The sequence below is a fragment of the Ptiloglossa arizonensis genome, chromosome 5 (assembly GCF_051014685.1).
Source record: "Ptiloglossa arizonensis isolate GNS036 chromosome 5, iyPtiAriz1_principal, whole genome shotgun sequence".
In the NCBI taxonomy this organism is placed as follows: Eukaryota; Metazoa; Arthropoda; class Insecta; order Hymenoptera; family Colletidae; genus Ptiloglossa; species Ptiloglossa arizonensis.
Window position 1 is genome coordinate 14433637 of NC_135052.1, and position 18910 is coordinate 14452546.

Sequence of the window (18910 nt, forward strand, 5' to 3'; positions counted from 1 at the left end):
TTTTCCACGAGTCGACGCGTCGTTGTCGCCCCGAGGATGGTTCTCGTCCGCTTACCGAGGCGTCGATCGAAGTATCGTTCCTCCCGGTGTACACGAGCGTGGAAACGATCGTTAAATGTCTTCCGCTCGGGCGGGTTCGTCCACAAATTTATAGAAAACGAGCTCTCTCGGTAAGTTCGCGTCGACGATAAAGTTTCGCGCCGAAAGCGAGCCGCCGACGAATATCGTGGGTAGGAGACGATAAAAGTCACGAAGCCGGGAGACTTTAATTGCCGGCGGCCACTTTATCCACTCGATCGCTTTCGCGAAGCGTGGATTTTTGGAGGACGAATAACAACAACCGCAACACTTATCGCCGCTCCGTTTTTTCTCGTACAACTCTCGGGCCCGAAAATTCTCGTTAGCGGGATAACGAGCGTTCCTGAAGCTTATTTCGCGAAGAGGGACGAAAATGTATACTAGAAGGTGGTTTCGATGGCGGTGGTGGGGAGGACGTCGGTTTATTCTTGGCGTCGGGACGGGACGGTGGCTTAATAGTTTTCGCGCGATTCTACGCCGTCCACGTCTCGGAGCGATCTCCGATTTTCGAACGGCCAATTGTGCGCGAGATATTGTTTACATTTACGCGAACCCCCGGCGGGCACTTTGTTGTCGCTATATATCGGACCCGCTTGTGCAATCCGATCGCAGTCACGGCTGGAAACTGATTCCGCGGTGTCAAACACGAAAGGGGAGATCGCAGACTTTCCGGGGGAATCGTGGAACAACGTTAGACCCGGTGAGTGAAACTTTCTTCTAGCTGATCTGGGTTTTTAAAAATCGTTGATAGAAGATCGTAGATACGTTTTTAGAATTTACCGCACCGTATCTGCGAGCGTAATCACGTTAGGGATTGTCTTCGGCGTGGAGAACGTTTTCAGAATTCGTTGTACCGAATTTCTAGACTAAATCGCGGTAAATGAACAATTGCCTCGAACCACGAGGCTTTCGATACTTTGATACACTTGATTTTGTTTCAATAATACGAAGTACGTGAAATATTTCTCCATCGATCTCGCGAAAGAGTTGTCGCGCATCCGTGAGAAATTGGTGATTTTTACAAATTTGCAGAATGAAACGTTGTCATTGAAACGTTAACATCGGATGAAAATTTGGAGCGCAAAAGCGTGGCAAAGAGTCGGTGAATCACGCTTGATTGTATCTCCGACGCAGCCAGAGTTCCGTGTCGCAACGTTTCTTTGTACAAGTAACGCAAATGCGTTTAATTTCGCGCCAACTGTTCGTTTTACGTTATCTCGAGGTTCGCCGGACCAAGCGGTATTTGGAAGGAACGTGAATACGGTGGTAATTACCTAAATTCATTTACCTCGACAACGTTAACGCTTGTCGCCTCGCGTACATCTCGATGATTATTCGGTAAAGAATTCTTTCGTAGATTGTTTCCCGGGAGAAACTTTCTCAAATTGGTACTAAACTTTTCACGAATTCTCTCCTCTTCCACTTACCGTTTCGCGTAATTTTCTATCGAAGAATACAAGATTTTGTAATTCCTCAACAATTTCTTGTAAAAGTTCAGATTGTAATAATCGGTTTATCATAATACTCATGGATCTCGCGTATCTATCGATACAGTATTGTGCGCTTTTCTTGACTCTCCGCTCGCGACTAACTGTAGAAAAACTGAAGAACAAAATAACGATCGAATCGTTGACGATCCTTTGACAAAACGAACAATTCCAAAAAGTCCAACCCAAACCGTACGTCTAACCAACATGTGACGCTATCTAAATCACCGTTGCATTTACTCCAAAATTCTACACTCTCGGACAATGTCGCATCTTCTTCGAGGAAAGAGCCACCCGACACTCGTCCACCATGATCGCAACTTTCTGTATCACGGATCCGTCGAATCGCAATTTTCCTACATCGAGTCCGCTCGTGGAACGTTACTGCCCACGTGTCGCTAGATACAATCCGCGTCGTTTCGTCGAGTGCTCCCCGAGAAAGGTCCGTGTCTCCGCGAACGGCGAGCGAATTTCATTCGATCGAGAAGGGAACAGGGCGAAGAATAAACACTTGAGTTCCAAAATCGGTAAAAACCGGCCGTCGGTCGCTGCTCTCCCTCCGTGGAACAGCATTCAGGTAAGGAAAGTCCGTTCGTGGAAAGTGTAGGCCGACCGTAATCTTTGGAAAAACGGTCCGTATATGGTGCCAGCGGCGCGGATACGGGCAGCTGCTTCCGTTCGCGGCGCGAAAGATTTCACCGCGTGGACGCGCTCGCTCGTAAAGGACACGCGCGCGACGTTCCGTCGATATTGTCAAGCAGAATGTCATAATTACGCGGCCGCTTTCCTCCGCGATTTCTAGTCCGCTTGTCGTTGGACCATTTGCGCGGTTCGCCGTACGGCGATATTTCTTCGTAGGGACAACGCGATCTCTCCGTGTCGTTGGTACGTTCGCCGACTCGCCGCTTTCAATTTGTTGCTGAACGTTTCAGTCCCGACCTTTGGCTCGCGTTGGGACCGCTGGCATATCGCGAACATCACGACTCGCTCGAAACCGGGACGTATCGGCGAACGTAATTGAAAAGCTTGTTTCCCGAACGCCTTGAATAGCGAGCCGAGAAAATCGTGGCTTTCGTTGCACGACGCTCGAAATAATTGGGAGTTTCTCTGCTCGGATTACTCCGCTCGCTTCAACGGAGCTTCCAATTTTAGATTGTACACACTTTGTATTATTTTTCTCAACGACGAACGGTAGAGATTACTCGAGATCGAGGAAATTCCGACCTCGTTCGTGGATCATCTTCGAGTTTTGCGCATCGGTAGACGCGATGGTGTTTAATTCCGTTGGCAGTTTTCTTCCAAGTGCACAGAGATCGTGGAGAGACCGGTAGCGTCCTTTGGCGAAAATCGAAATAAATTAACGATCGAAGATATCTCAACGATACTTCGTATACGTATAACGTGGTGTTCGAACGATCTCGAGTGTTTGAAACTTTCTATTGGCAGAACGCGATTAATTTAACGTCTCGTGTACCGTTACACACTTTTAGTTTTCCTCGATGTACAGTATTCTTCGGTCTCGTAGATACGTACAATTGTAAGAATACCTTACGCGTTACTTTGCAAGTACCGTGTTACTCCAAAGGTTAATTTTAGTTTCATTTTACGTACAGTCTTGTGTGTATTGTATCACTCCAAACGCTCGTTCTGTTAATTTTATTTTCATTTTACGTACAGTCTTGTGTATTTTCTACTGAACACGTATACTACGTGCACGTTACTTCGCAACTATTGTATTACTCCAAACGCTCATTCTGTTAATTTTATTTTCATTTTACGTACAATCTTCTATATTTTCCATCGAACGTGTACATCACGTATACGTTACTTCACAAAAATATTGTATCACTCCGAACGCCCATTCTGTTAATTTTATTTTCATTTCACGTACACTCTTCTGTATTTTCTACCGCACGCTAATCGACCGATCCGAAATGTTCGTCGAGAACCTCGGTTACGAAACTTTTTCCATCGATGAAAATTACATACGGAAACCGAGTTCCGAGAACGTCCGCTGGTTAATTTCCCGAGCGAAACGATCGTCGCTTGTGCGGGTGATTTCGACGAAAGGCGCGAAATCCGAGTCACGAAGGAGGAACGAACGACCACTTCCGTGTTTCTCTCGGTAATTACTCGGCGTCCGGTCGCGTCGCGGCGCGACCCGAAAAAGTAAAAGATCCCCCGGCATCGGTGACGAAGTCGCGCCATTCCCGGGACACGGTTCGAGCCCGCCATAAAAGGGCGAAACGGTTGCACAATGGGTATCGAAGTGATGAAATAAAAAGTACAGAAGGAATCGCGGACCGAGTGCTCGGGGTTGGAGTAAACAATGGTGACGTAACAGCAGGAAGACGTACGACCGAGCGACAAGACAATGGGCTGTTGTCTCTCTTCTCTCTGTCTTCATCCCCTTGACGCTCTCTCTCTGTGTCCCCTCTCTCTCTCTCTCTCCAGCTCCTAACCGTTCCCAGTGGTCTGGACGACGAGCGTTTTCTCTTCTCGTTCTGCCGCACAATTTCTTCGACAGCGAAGCGAACAAAAGGCTGGGGTCGAGCCGTGGAAACGATTTTTGAGAGTCAGCGTACGGCGACTCGCGCTTTGTTTCTCCACACGGACGGGGATAAAAATAATTCCCTCGGCGTCGAACGGAGACGTTTGTTCGAAATCGATACGTCAGTGAGAAACGAAGAGGAGAGGACGAACCTCGTCTTTTTTCAACCGGGGAATCCGGCTCGTAAGTTTGTACCCGCTGCGACGTCGTGCACTCGCTGCCCGGTTAAATCGAGAGGAATCGATTTCTTCGTCGGCCGCGGGATCCAAATATTTTTCACGGGGATAAACGGAAAGAAAGGGGAACACGGACGTCGCGAAATATATTTTTCTCGGGAGACGAAGCTCGGGATCCAAGAGGTCGGGCAAACCGATCGCAACGGTCGATCTTGCCAAACTTTGCGCGCTCTTTTCGCGTAAACCCGCGTTAAACGTTTTCGACTTTAATATTGATTTTATACGCGTTGGAATTACGAACGAAAACTTCGATGCCCGTGTTAAACGAAAATATCGTCCTCGAGTTTGATATTGGTTTCGAAGCGATAGAATTATGATAAATACAACTCCGATACCCGTGTTAAACATCGTTTTCGACTTTGATATTGGTTTCGAAGCGATAGAATTACGATAAATAAAAGTCTGATGCGGACAGAAATTTTTGCTCGCAAAAATATGGCACGGATAAACCAACGTACGCGGTGTCTCGATACGAAATTGTTGAGCAAGAAACGGGAACGTTCGGTGGACCATTTAATTGGACTCGATTTTTCCTCGCGACTAACGGACGAATCAACGTTTTTTTTTTTTTTTCATCGCGGATAATACGATTTCGAAGAATCTTCGAGACGATGGAATTTATATTCTTTTTATATCCTGTAATTCGTGTTGCCGTTCGGCTAACAGGTATCGAGACGAATCCAGCGAGTTGAAAAGCAAGAATCTTTTTGTAGAAAAAAGTCGAAGGTGATCTTGAAAACCTACATCGAAAGAGACACGAAAAATTGAATGTCATCGTTTCGAAGGTCTTTTGGAAAAAAAACAAACAAATTGCGTCGTTCGAGTTAAACGACCCATCCTGGATACGTCTGAATGGTATCGAAAGGATAAAAATAAATCTTCTCGCTCGATATCGCGTAAAACAGAAATGTTATAAAAAAATGATGGAAAAGATTCTCTCCTTTCGAGACGAATATCAACAAACTCGGAAATATCAATTTTGCCCGCGACCAGTAGACGTTAGCGATCGATCGTTCAGAATTTGTACGTTACGCGAGAAAAACAATCACTGAGGAACAAGTGCTCGAAAGTGTCGACACAACACACGAGGGTGTAATTTCGCGACAGAGACGCGTCTTCGTTTCGTTTGTAACCACGAAGAACGATTAGGATTCGGTTCCCACAGTTTCGTCTTTCCGTGCATCCCGAACACGCATCGCGCGCGCCGCCTCACCTTACGCACGAATCGTGCACGCGTCCTTGTCCCAGATTGGCTACCTAGGAATACCACCACCACTTGCCAACGGTAGCTGACCAACTTTTCGTTCTGTCCTCGTCACTGGCCGACAGTAGAAATAGCCACGACACGCTCGGACGAGCTGGTGAACCGGTGGTAGTGAAACAACAACGGCGATCTGGATTTACCGGTGATGAATCATACACACGGTCGGCTACGATTTTCGATAACCGGATATTTTACCGAGCTAATCTCCGAGCAGGTGGCTGTGAAAATGTTCCCCGCGTTATCGAATTTCTACTCTCGCGATTCGTCGTTCGCGATGATCGTTAACCTTTCGCGTCGATGGACGAGATAAGAGGATTGTCACGGATACAGCGATACAGCGTGGATTTACGATGCAGGTGTTGCTTCGCGGGTTGCCGATTTTCGAAATTAAGGACTCGCGAGATGTTCCTGAACGCGTATTTGTAATTGAAGAAAAAAAGATCAGTCGCGCAACGATGGCGTGTCCTTTGCGTAAGCCTTGAGAAACGTCTCGAAGGAAGTCGTAGAAGTAGAATTTGGCTCGAGCAGATCGGTATCAAGGATCGGGGATACTTTGAATCGCGGTGATTGGCTTCTCCGAATCGGTGAAACCGAACTTTCGTAACCGCGAGCTTCGAGATCTTGGGTGTACTTGGCGCGTCACGATCGTTGAAACTAACGAAGCTTTCGTATTTCGGATCGGTTGGAGCTTCGGAACTTGTTTCTTTGGAAATGTTGTATTTTGGATTCTCGCGGCTCGAAACATCGAATCGTGCGAAGCTACTACGAAACGTGGGACCGTAGCTGTATCTTTCGAACTCTAGAGTTATCGGTGAACCTCTCGAACTCTCGAATTAGGAATCAGGTGAATTATTCGAGCTCTAGAATTCGTTATTCACCGTACCTCCTAAACACTCGATTTAAAGACCAAAGAAACCCATATTACTCCGATTCTGTATACCCTCTAAACTCTAGAGTTATTAGTGAACCTCTTGAACTCTCGAATTAGGAATCAAGTGAATTCGAGCTCTAGAATTCGCGATTCACCGTACCTTCTAAACTCTCGATTTAAAGACCAAGGAAACCCACGTTACTCCGATTCTGTGTACCTTCTAAACTCTAGAGTTATTAGTGAACCTCTTGAACTCTCGAATTAGGAATCGAGTGAATTATTCGAGCTCCAGAATTCGTGATTCACCGTACCTCCTAAACTCTCGGAATTAAAGACCAAAGAAACTTCGATTCTGTGTACTTTCTACGTTCTAGAGATATCGGTGAACCTTCCGAACTCTAGGGATATCTGGCGAACCTCTCGACTCTTTTACCAGTGTCCGAGCGAACGCGTCGAAGATTCGAGGATTTGGAGGAAATTGGCGGCGAAACCGATCGTCGAATCGAAAGCGATATTTAGAGTTCATCGAGAGGATCGGGAGCGACAGATGTCGTTACGAAGTACGGAGCTAGAAGTTCGTGCAACCGGCTCGGAATTCTGCATGCAACACGCGAGGATGACGGTGCTCATCTGCGATCTAGTTACTACCTCTTGCGGTGCATTTATGTAAATTTCACGTGACATATGAGCCCATTACGCGGGCTGACCTCGGCATCAAGTGGGCTATTATTAAGCTACCGGAGATATCCAGGCTCGTCCTATACTTATTTAACGCGGATCCGTCCGCGTCTCGATGCTGCGCACCTACACGTGCACACGTTGGATCGTGGGGATAGCGAACGTGATTAGTAATCGTTACGAGTGTCGCGTATGATTCTCACGAATGCACCACGGCATACTTGACACCGACTTGTAACTTACACGTGTTGTTTATACCTCGCGGCACGCGTCTTTTATCGCCGCGTCCGCGACGAACGATCGAATTACGCGATACCTCTCGCGAATCAAGGATGACGATATTTACGATCGAAAGCCGTTCGCATATTTTATCACGTTGCGCGTACCGTTCAACGATTAGGCGGCGAGTTGCCGTATCGGTGTTTCGAAATCGCTTGGAAATAGAATTGCCGCGGAAAAATGGGCACCGATGGCCTATCCGTCGTTTCGAAGCCGCGAGAGAATTTTCTAATCCCTCGATTGATGTATCTTCGGATATCGAACGTTAAATCCGTTGCGTGGGCAGTAATACGGGAAAGAAACAACGATAACTGCCGATAATCGAAGTCAGCTGGCTTTTATAGCTTCACCCATTGTCGAGCTCGGTTTATAGATCTACGATCGGGTTACGAAATAACGTTTCCCCGAACTCACGACCTCTCCACCTGAGAACAAAAGTACGTTTCTTATCGTCATTTTCGTACGAGAACTGAATTCGCGAACGAGTAATCGCTACGAATTACATCAGCCAGTCAAGAACAACGATACACCACCTCCTATGATTGCATCGAACGTTCACGGTGTCCACGGATACGATAAAAATTACAATCGATGATTTCGTCTCGCGGTAAAGGGTACCGCGAGTCCGGCGAAGTTTAGAAAGCGGAAAGGACGTTCGATCGGAGCGATCGGAGAAGGTGTTATTACGGTGGAAACCGATGGTAAACACGATACTCGGTGAACCGATTCGAGAAGAAGAAAAAGTCAGTGGCCGCGAACCAGTGTAATTACCACGTCGCGAATTATATTGCGGGGTTGGTACTGGTCCTGAGAATTAACAGTCATCGCGCGTTACGATCGAGCACGCATTCTGTCGCCGGTACCAGGCCTGCGTAGATGCGTATTACGCGTTATGGCACGTGTCCTTTGGGAACGTGAGCGGTAAGTAACGCGCTCGAATACTCGTTCTTACCTGTACGCGTGTGCGTGGCCTTTCAGCGCGCGCGATCCCACCGGTGGATGATGAATTATTAATTGCCGGCCATTCATTTACACCGAGGCGCTACCGGTCTCCTCGCGCGGCGATTTCGCACGGATCGCGATTAAAACGGCGCGTACCGCAACGCGATATGCAACTACACGTCACGCAACGAAAGAAACACGATTGTGTTTTACGTGCGTTGAACGTTGACGATGATTGCGCCCGACGGGGCCCGATTAATCTCCGTTCCGTTCCGTTCCATTGTACGATACTCGATCTCGAAACGTTCACCTCGTATCTAGCCTCGCTCGATTCAGTCGCTGGCAAACAAATCAACGTCACGATTTTTCCCGAATTTTACCAAACCGGTGCGTATAACCGCGCTCGAACGAGCACAGATCCCGAGTTCTTACCGAAACTCGCGAACGGGAAAATAAATTGCACACCCATAACGGGCTTCGTTAGATTCGAGTAAGAAAACACGACTTTTCGCTGCGCAGCTTTCCGAGACCGTATATGGAAACAACCTTACCGGGTGCGCGAATCAAAATTTTTTTTTTTTTTTTTTCTTTTTCAACGGCAATGCGATTTCGAAGTACCTTCGAGGCGATGACATTTCGCGTCTTGCACGTCTCGTTGCGCAAGTTTTCAGGATTACCTTCAAATTTTTTACGCGATGTCCTACAACTTTTGCGCGTATAACGAATGCTTGTTTTCTCGGCTCGTTCGATTCGTCGCGATACTTACCATCCGATGGACAAAGTAAATTACAGGGTTGTGAGCGAAAGAGTCGTAGACGACCGTGACGACGATTTACGTAAAAAAGATCAAACGTCATCGGCGATGACGCAGCTTCTTCGAAGACCTTCCAAATTGTATCATATCCGTGATGAAAGAAAAAGAAGAAATGTCGATTCGTTGGTTACGAAAAAAATGTCCATTATATACGACTATAGTGTGCATCGCTACTCGTAATCAAACGTTTAATAATCAATATTTCAAACGTTTCTTTCACTCTTTGCGCAGAAGCGTACAAATTTAACGAATTGTGCCCAATTTCTCTATATAAATACGCACGCGTGAATCCGAATAAATAAATATTGATATACCTGAAAGAGGTACGAAGAGAAGCATTTAGAAACATCGAGAAGCTTGCTGCGTTCGTTGTTTCCGATAGTTTGAAACGATAACGATACAAAGGTAAAAGATTTTTGTATTTCAACGAGTTCCATCGATTACTGTATCAGTCACCGGAGCAAACTATTACCATCAGAACTTACTGTTACCACTTTCGTTGATCAAGCATAGACAGATACGGCACGACATCCACTCACAGACACGAACTAGCCCCTGTCCGTAAGAAGAACGCCGACCCTTGGTTTACGCTCTTAATCAAGCCGTAAATAAATCTCCCGCGGATTTATTTTAATCCTCCTTTTTACCGTACTCGATCGATCGTCTAGGTTTTTCGCGCGCGACCACGTACCTACCGCTCGTATTGTACTTCCAATTTCACGCTCGGGCTGGTTATTTTCTCTTATCCTCGCGCGCGCGCAAAACGTGGAACCGTTTTTAATAATAAAGAAAGAAACGATCGTCGTCGAGAACCCGAGACCGAGAATCAGTCTACACGTCTACAGTCTACGGTCTACAAAATGGATTTCACTTTGGAACGTTCCTATTCGTATTAACGACGAATCCGCTCCCCGTTCATTTGCAAACCGGTAGTCACCGTACACGGATAAAGGTTCCCGCCGTTTCCGCATGCGGAGCGCATAACGCGCGTGGCTACTGTTTCAGAGGTGGACTCGGCGCATAAAGAAATAATAAAAACAGTTCGTATAAATAGATGTCCCACTTGACCCAGTTCACAGAATGACAGTCGTTTCTCCGTTGCCTGAAATATTCTCGACGAATGGTTATCTTGCACCTGTGTGCTGGCTCGAACTGATTTACAGGGGACTACGGGAAGCAACGTTCATGGTGTACTCACTGTGATCGCAACGCGAGATTAACGAGAGTCGCTTCTAAACCGACGAATAAAATCAACCGTGGCGGGTCTGTTGAAAGAATGATAAAAAACGGAGAACAATGCTTTTAATTCGCGGATGGATATACCGGGTCTCTCGGAGTTGTCCCGTTTTTCGTACATTCTACTCGACCCGTGATAATTTCATTAGACGTACGCGTGCACGTACGTACCTGCATTGTGCCCGCATATTTATGTTCATTTACGTATCAACGCGACTATACTTTTTCCCCTTTGCTCTCCTGTTATTAAAATACTCCTCGACCGGCTTCCAAGCGAATCGTCGTTCGCCCCGAAATTCAATCCACAGCGATCGAAATATAATCGAATCTTGCCGTATCGAGCGAACGCGACCACTCGGTGTTTCATCGCCCCGGATCGTTCAATTTTTATCCAATTATTAAAACTTAATAAGTTTCCTCGAGATACGCCGCTTCTAAGAATCTACCGTTTCCCTCAGTTTCAAGATTCATAATAAACCGATCCTCTCCGGCTCGCCGTAAAGGCAACATTCTCTTCCTACCGTGTAAAATAACTTTTCGTATAACCGGAGCGAGGCTTCGTTATTACGAACTCGTCGAACGATTTTTAATCAAAAATATACGCTGGATCACGGTCGAGAAGCGGTAACCAAATTTTCAATCTCGTTACACCTTTTAAATCGATGAATTCCTAGGTTTAATTCCTATTGAATTTATCACGGAAATTTCTCTCGCTTTTTATCACTGAATTTCTCATCGGTCTAGGAGTAACGAACACGAGGGATTCCAGTCGCAAGAGTAAGTCGTTTTAAACGTCGGAGAGATTACAAATTGAGACAAAAACTAGAAAATTTCCTTAAAATACCAGAAGTACGTGAAAATCGTGTTTCGAGTTCCGTCGAACCGTAGCCCGATAAAAGGAGAGGAACAACAGACATTGAACAATTTTCTCGTTGTTTCGGCGTGTTCGAGCTCGTTTCCAAATGCCTAAGCGCGTTAGACAATTGGCCCTGACGCGAAAACGGACCGTGGAGCGTATTCCGCTTGACTCGACTCGACTCGACTGGACGCGACGTGGCAAACGTATCGCCGAATTCAGTCGCGCGGGCACGTCGAGAGTACCGTTTTCCACGGCAGACTCGGGCCGAGCAGCAACAGCAGCAAGCAGCAGCAGCAGCAGCAGCAGCAGCAACGCGGCTCGCGCGTGCACGCACGAAATATCGACTCGAACGATCGGCCACGGCGAGGACAACGACGGAGCCGGGTTGCGCGGAGCCCCGAGTGTTGCCGTAGAAGGACCGGCGACTGGAGGCCAGTCGAATGAGTAGAGGGGCCAACGCGAACACGCAATAACCGCGCGCGCCCGCTTCGAAAGTACACACGCGGCTCTGACTCGCACACGCTTATACGTAGGTCAGGAACTACGAACCACGCGAACACGTAAGAGGGGTCGTAGACGCGTTGAAGTTACGCGCGCTTTGAGGATTCGAACGGATAAGCCGGCCAAGATTCGTGGAGAGGGAACACTTTTACAACGAGTAACTGGCCAAAGGCTGGCCTCGTATCGCTTTCGGATGAGATTTACTTCTTCGAAAACAACCGACCGACCGTACTCAATTTCCGAGACTCTGCTCGGTGCTTTTACCAACGACGTTTCGGATCGTTTGAAGAAGTATTTTTACGTTCGACGGGTAGTTACAGCCAGAGTTTCGTCGGAATTCGCGGAGACGGTGTTGCTGGAAGAGTTCGTCAACGTTGTTTCGCGAAACGGAGCACGGAATCGTGTTGTAGGAGACCGTTTGAAATGGTATGCGCTGTACTTTCAGCGCGTGTTTGCGTTTCGATCGGACTTTGAGAAATGGACTGTCATCGATGGATTCGTTACCGTTGATTCGCGCGATAGGCTGTCGAGAGGTACCGTTTGGGATCGTTTGAAACGGTGTGCCTATGTTTAGCGCGTGTTACCGATTCATTTCGGTTCGAGGATACGTAGGTTGCTATCGGTGTGCCTGGTTGATTCGCGTATCGTTTCATCGTTTTTAAGAGTGTTTGTACGTTTAGCGTTTATCACAGACAGCGTTCGAGGACGTATCGCTACCGTTATGCTCGTTACGGCTGTTGTACGCGACGATTGCGCATGTTTGACGTAGTTCGAGTAAACGTTATACGAATTATCTACCGTTAAGTAACCGTAACGTTACCGATCTCGAGGTTCCGATATTCTTCGAAACTATATAGAAAAACGAATCTATTACACAAATAGGTATTAAAACGGTGGTTATTGAGGCTACGTTCTCAGTGATTCGTAACATCGCATTAAAATCTATACATTGATCGTCGATCGATCCAAACGTTCACATCGGATGGACTTTGTTCAAAGTCGTTGAACGGTCCAAAATTGTTCCCAAATGATCGCGCGATCGTGTTTCCAAGCGACGTACTGGCAAACGGGATACCGACGCCACCCAAGATGGCTCGTTAAAATCCGCGTACCGGCGATACCAGCGTCCAACGTGCGACGTACGCGCTAACAATAACCGTGTCAAAAGACAGTCTCGCATAGCTCGAACGTACACAGTTGCTTGTCTCCGTTCCGCCCGTATACGCAACCGTCGTTCACCTGTAATTGCATCCCGGTAGAGATCACGCGGACGGAAGTTTCTGGCGTTGGTGGTCGTTCCTCGAGCGACTCGCGAGGCGGAAAACTTGGCGACGAGGGTAACGTTTCGGCGTTCGTCCTACAGCACGTACGCGTGTTTATTCGACGGGCGAGAGAGCGCGGAGGCAGACCGAAAAGTTGTCCGTTACGGCAGTTTCTCGCGTAGGAAGGAACCGAGGCTTGCCTCCAACGATGACGACGATAGCCCGCTCGCCGGTGCTCGTGAACGATGGCGATGGTGTGACGTAGCCGGGTGGTGGTGGTTGATGCTGATCGCGATGACGACGGCGGCGGCGGTGGTGGTGGCGGTGGTGGTGGCGGTGGTGGTGGCGGTGGTGGTGGTGGTGATCAGCATCGTGCAGCATTTGCAACGTACAGTGCCGTTTCTGTGCTCCCGGTGAACGGAACGCGCGTTTGTTCTCTTTCGTCGCGGGGACTTGGAGGAACCCTATCCTCGCGGTGTATCGTGCAATCTTCTGCTGATCCGGAGACTCGACGACCGGGCTCCGCTGCGATTGCTCGCGATCCAAGGTGAAGTTCTATCTTACTCGTGAGAGTAGCTTTCGGAGAGAAGCTTCCTGCCGGCCGAAAACGGTGCGAAGCTAACTTTTTGAGTTCGATCGAGTAACTTTGATCACCTTTCGGAGAGTAGCGTCCTGTTGAGTTAAAGTAGCGCGAAGGTAGCTTTTGGAGTTCGATCGAGTAACTTTGACCATCTTTGCGTTACTCTCGGAGAGAAGTCTCTTGTCGAGTTAAGGTAGCGCGAAGGTAGCTTTTGGAGTTCGATATTGTAACTTTGATCACCTTTTGGAGAGAAGCGTCCTGTTGAGTTAAAATAGCGCGAAGGTAGCTTTTGGAGTTCGATCTTGTAACTTTGACCATCTTTGCATCGCTTTCGTAGAGAAGTCTCTTGTCGAGTTAAGGTAGCGCGAAGGCAGCTCTAGAAGTTCGATCTTGTAAGTTGGACGATCTTGGAACAGTTTTTGGAAAGAAGCGTTCCGTGGAGCAAAGGTAGCCCTAGATAGCGTTCGAAGTTCGGTGTTACTCGTTACTACGACGATCCTGTTCGTAAAGGTGGTTATCCTAGCTCGTTAACGACATCGACGATCGGACAGTGGCTCCCGAAGAGAGGAAACGTCCCTATCGAACGTAACTAACGCTCGGTAGCGTTTGGATATTCGATGTTGCTCGTTGCTTCGACGATCCGAGAGCGGCTTTCGGAAGAAGGCGGTTCCGTGGAACGAAGGTAGCGCTCGGTAGCGCTGGAATTCGATCTTACTCCAGGTTAATCTCGTAATCGCCCACGTGCGACGCACCGAATCTTTCGAGCGTTTGCCCACGTTTAAAAACATCGATCGGGCGTACCGAGGCGAACACGGCCGAGAAACGCGGTCACAGGATTCTTGCACACGGTATAATTTTTCTCGGCGCGAATATTACGTGACGATCGAACACGATCGATTACTCTACGGAGAAAGAAAGATCGGTGAGAGAGAGAGATCGTTGAGTACTGTACGGAAAAAGAAAAATCGGTAAGTACTACACGGAGAAAGAAACAACGGTGATTACTGTACGAAGAAAGAGAGATCGTTGAGTACTTTACGAAAAAAGAAAAATCGGCGAGTACCACACGAAGCAAGAAACATCGTTGAGTACCACACGGAAAAAGAAAGATCGTTGAATACTGCACGTAGAAAGAGAGATCGTCGAGTAGTGTACGGAGAAAGAAAGATCGTCGAGTACTGCACGGCGAAAGAAAGATCGTTGGGTACAGTACGTAGAAAGAAAGATCGTACGTGGAGGGAATTACGCGCTTACTGGGTCGCGTTAGTCATCGTTCGCGAGGGCCGTGTTTAACGCCAGACTGTTCTTTCTTTCTCCCCGCGATACGCGCGCGAATTGAATCGCGTTCTCGCGTCCCATTGAGCTCGACCCGGCCCGGCCCGACCCAGCTCGCTAATCTCGCGTCGATTCGTCCGTTTACACACGCTCGAATCTTTCGACGAATCTCTTCACCCGGCTGTATGCACACCGGGAAGTAATTTTCCGCGGATAACGCGTTGGTCGCGAGCAGCGATAAGAATCGAAAGGCACGGCAAGTTACCACGCCCCCGCGCTATCCTCGAGTATTTTCGCGAGCCGGGTCCATGGAAGGTGTATTCCGTCTGGATCGGGTGCCCACTTCCCATCGGCGTCTCATGAATCTCTATAAGGCCGTCAAACGAGTAATTCGTCCGTACGTCTCCCTTTCTCTTTCTTCGTTTCGCGCGAGTGCGAGTACGAGCGCGCGTGCACGTAGCCATTTTCTTCCTCTTTCTCGTTCCGATCCGGTCGGTTCTTTCTTCCACCGAAAGATAATGACGGCCCGTGTGCCCGGTCGCGTGAATAGAAAGAAACCGGCCCAATGGCAAATTTTACTACCACGAGCCGACTCGTTGCTTCGTTCGTTCGTTCTCTGGCTAGCTGGCTCGTTCGGTTCGCGCGTTCGTAATCTGCATCCATCGTGAATGGAGGAAAAAGGAGGGCGCGAGCGGAAGGGTGGAAAATAAAGAAGCACAGAACCGACACGAGGAGGAGGAGGAGGAGAAGGAGAACCTGGAGGGGGGAGAAAGGAGGATGTGGAGGGGGAGCAGGGAGAACCGGCTAAAGCGATGACGTCTCCGCGCGAGAATCTAATTACCATATTCACCTCGACGAGTAACGCGGACCGCGATCCCGCGCCGGTTGCGCGCTTATTAATACGTACACTCGGGACACGCGCGTAGAGAATCGAGGAATCGTGAAGGAAGAACGAAACCCCGGAGAAAGAGAGAGAGAGAGAGAGAAACCGCTGCCCGATACACTCGCGCGAGAACGTATTGCCGCGTTTCAATGGATTCCATTCCTCGCATCCCTGGAAAATACGGCACGCTCTAGCGACGCTTGAATATATTCCTCGCGTGCCGTAAAGACACACGAGTCCGAGGAACCGAGTCGTCCATTAAACAGCGTGAAACGAATCTCGACGATGATATCGTTCCACGAGCACGGAGTGTACGTACACTGCCGATCAAAAGTTCGCGAGGACGCTGCGCGTGAAGACGCGCGAACCTTGCCCGGGACCATTTATTGGCCGTTTCGTAACGACCGGGGTATCGAGTCGTACGAAGTCTCCAACGAAACGAGTACTCGTGTCCCGTGAGAATCTTTCTCGGGGACGAGATCTTCGTGAAAATGGAACGGAGCACGAAACGTTGCGAACGAATCGAATCTCAGAGATCGAACGATGCTTTCGATCCGTTCGAGATTTCGTGCGAGACGTTTATCGCGGGTCGATGTTTCGAAGTAAAGTTTCTCGAAGAAAATGTACCGTGTAAAGCGAAAACGCAACGGTAGAAGAAATTGAATTAAGAGTATAATTTACGATGAGAAAGTTATCGGAGCGGTTTCAACAACGATCCAACGAGCGACGAATGTCGATAACGAATGCTCGATGTTGGTTCGAAGGACTGTGTTCGTATTGGCGCAGAATTGATAGTCTGGACTAGTTTCGACTATTTTCCTTTTGGTTTTCTCTTTCGAGTTCCAAAACTCGAGTAATCACGAAGAGACTGTCGTCGTTCGCACCGAGTTACATCGGTGTACAGGTACTACTTTATCCCGACTTTAGACTCTCGTACGTACCATCACATTACTGCTATCACCTCACGACAAAAGTATGAAATTTGCGAATGATTCGAGTAGAAATCTAACCGCTCGAAATCGCGTTCTCGTGTCCCGTGTCCTCCTTCCACGAACCTCGTCCAAAGAAGTTTGGTGTTTCCTCGATAAAACGCGCGGCGTTGTTCACTTTTGAACGACAGTGTATCCCGTTGCAAGCGTAGAGCCGCGTCTCGTTACGTTCCTCGGTCGTTACGAAAAGCATGGTATTTCCCACCGATTAAACGGGAAAGGTTTTCGTGTAGGTGTACCTTGGCGGGTCTAACCGGCGTCCCGTGCCCGTAAAATGTGCATACCGTAGGCATTAAAGAGTGCGAAATGAAATTAGATCGCGGTCGTTGGGCGAAGCAAGGCTCTCGGTAAACATCGGGTGGCGCGCGTGCGCGTTCTTCGGTCACCATTAATTTCATCGTTTACTTAACGGGGCGCAACGAGCTCGCGAGCTACGATATTTAAGTGCAATTGTTTACGAGCACGTTGCTAGGGAAGACGAGCGTTCCGTGGACCGCTTCCGACGCGTGCGGCTGAGAAGAAACGCTTTATCCGGCGTTCGGTGCTCGACGACTTTTCGAGGAGATACGGTTTATCGCTTCCTCTATTAACCCGATTTAATGGCGCGCACCGCAAATCATTCGCCGATATCGCGACTACTTATTCTCTCGGTGGTTCCCCTCGCGTTGAACGTTATCGCGCGAGCGAAACGTTCGGTGGTTATTCGTCGTAACTAGCTACGCGCGAATTTATTCGCGAAGACGTTCGTCCGCCGTACGAACCATTAATTAACTCGGTTCCAAACGATTCGCAACGTTTGCTCGTATAAAACTTTCTTACCGTGTTCCCGCGAACGATTAATAGCGCTCGAGACAAGAGAACGGGGCTACCATTTCGTCCATTAATTGTTACGAGCTGCATCGTCGAGGATCGTAGCGCTTCGTGCGGCTCGAAACGGTTCCAATGTTTACCCTCGTGCTCCCGTTGATCCGACACATCGCTGGAATAAGGAATAGTTTCTTGCCGCGTTCCCGCGAACGATTAATCGCGGCTAACCCGCGAGTTCCACGGGGACGTACCACTTATTTGGTCTAATCGTTGCTACGATCTGCATTGTTCTACTTGATACGGGTTTCGAACGATTGGAAATGTTTACTCGTGTACCCTCGTCCGGGCGACCGTCGACGATGCAAAAATTCACATGGTTTCGCGTTCTCGCGAAGGATCGACTCTGGACGAAGCTCGTTAAAGAAATCGTTCGCTATCGAGTATCGATGGAGTTACCGTATGGTACCGGTTTCGTTCGATACACGATTCTTGAAACAAATGATCGTTGGTTGCGCGAGTTCGTGATCGTTGTCGCGACAACGTAAATACCATCGAGTTTCGACCATAGAGACGTTTGCACCCTTTGCACTCGAAGCTTTTCGGTTACCAGAAACTAGCACCTCGATGAGAATCCTTCCGTGGAATAATTGGATTTTTGAACACAAGAGAAAAGTAAATAGAACGTTTGTTTAAACGGTAGAAGATGATACAGTTACTGGACCGTAACGGTTACGTCGAAACACCAATTGAAAAATATCCAAGTCGGTAACAACCCCCTCCCCGTGTTTTGAATTTTCAAGGGCTGCATCGGTCCAAGTCGTTGTATTCCAACACCTTTCAATCGTGTAATTAATTCGAAACGGAGCATTTTCGTTTCAACATTTCATTTACGTGTGTTCACATCTTGCAAGAAAAGAGTAATCGATAATTTTAATTTCAATTCCAAACCAGGATGGTTTTCCCAATTGGAGAAAGTACACATTTAATTTACATATGTTCACATCTTGCAAGAAAGGAGTAATCGATAATTTTAATTTCAATTCCAAACCACGATGGTTTTCCCAATTGGAGAAAGTACACATTTAATTTACATATGTTCACATCTTGCAAGAAAAGAGTAATCGAATTTTAATTTCAATTCCAAACCACGATGGTTTTCCCAATTGGAGAAAGTACACCGAATCGAAGGACGATCGAGGGGATCGCCTCTCGAGCGGAGAGGATAAACGAACGTTTCCTGCCGAAGAACAACAAACAACGCGGCGTGACCATCGTCGCGAATCGAATCCGTCGTTTCGCCGTGTAACGAATTCATAGC

At 47.9% G+C, this 18910-nt stretch overlaps 1 protein-coding gene and 1 long non-coding RNA gene across 18 annotated transcripts in view; both read left to right on the top strand.

Annotated features, from left to right (window-relative positions):
* The window catches only part of By (focal adhesion protein tensin), a 277180-nt gene that overhangs the window by 229473 nt on the left and 28797 nt on the right, over positions 1-18910 (top strand). The window lies entirely within an intron of this gene.
* LOC143146941 (uncharacterized) lies at positions 1616-13270 on the top strand. Its single transcript, XR_012992121.1, has 2 exons — positions 1616-2142; positions 13241-13270. It is a non-coding gene; the product is annotated as an uncharacterized LOC143146941 (long non-coding RNA).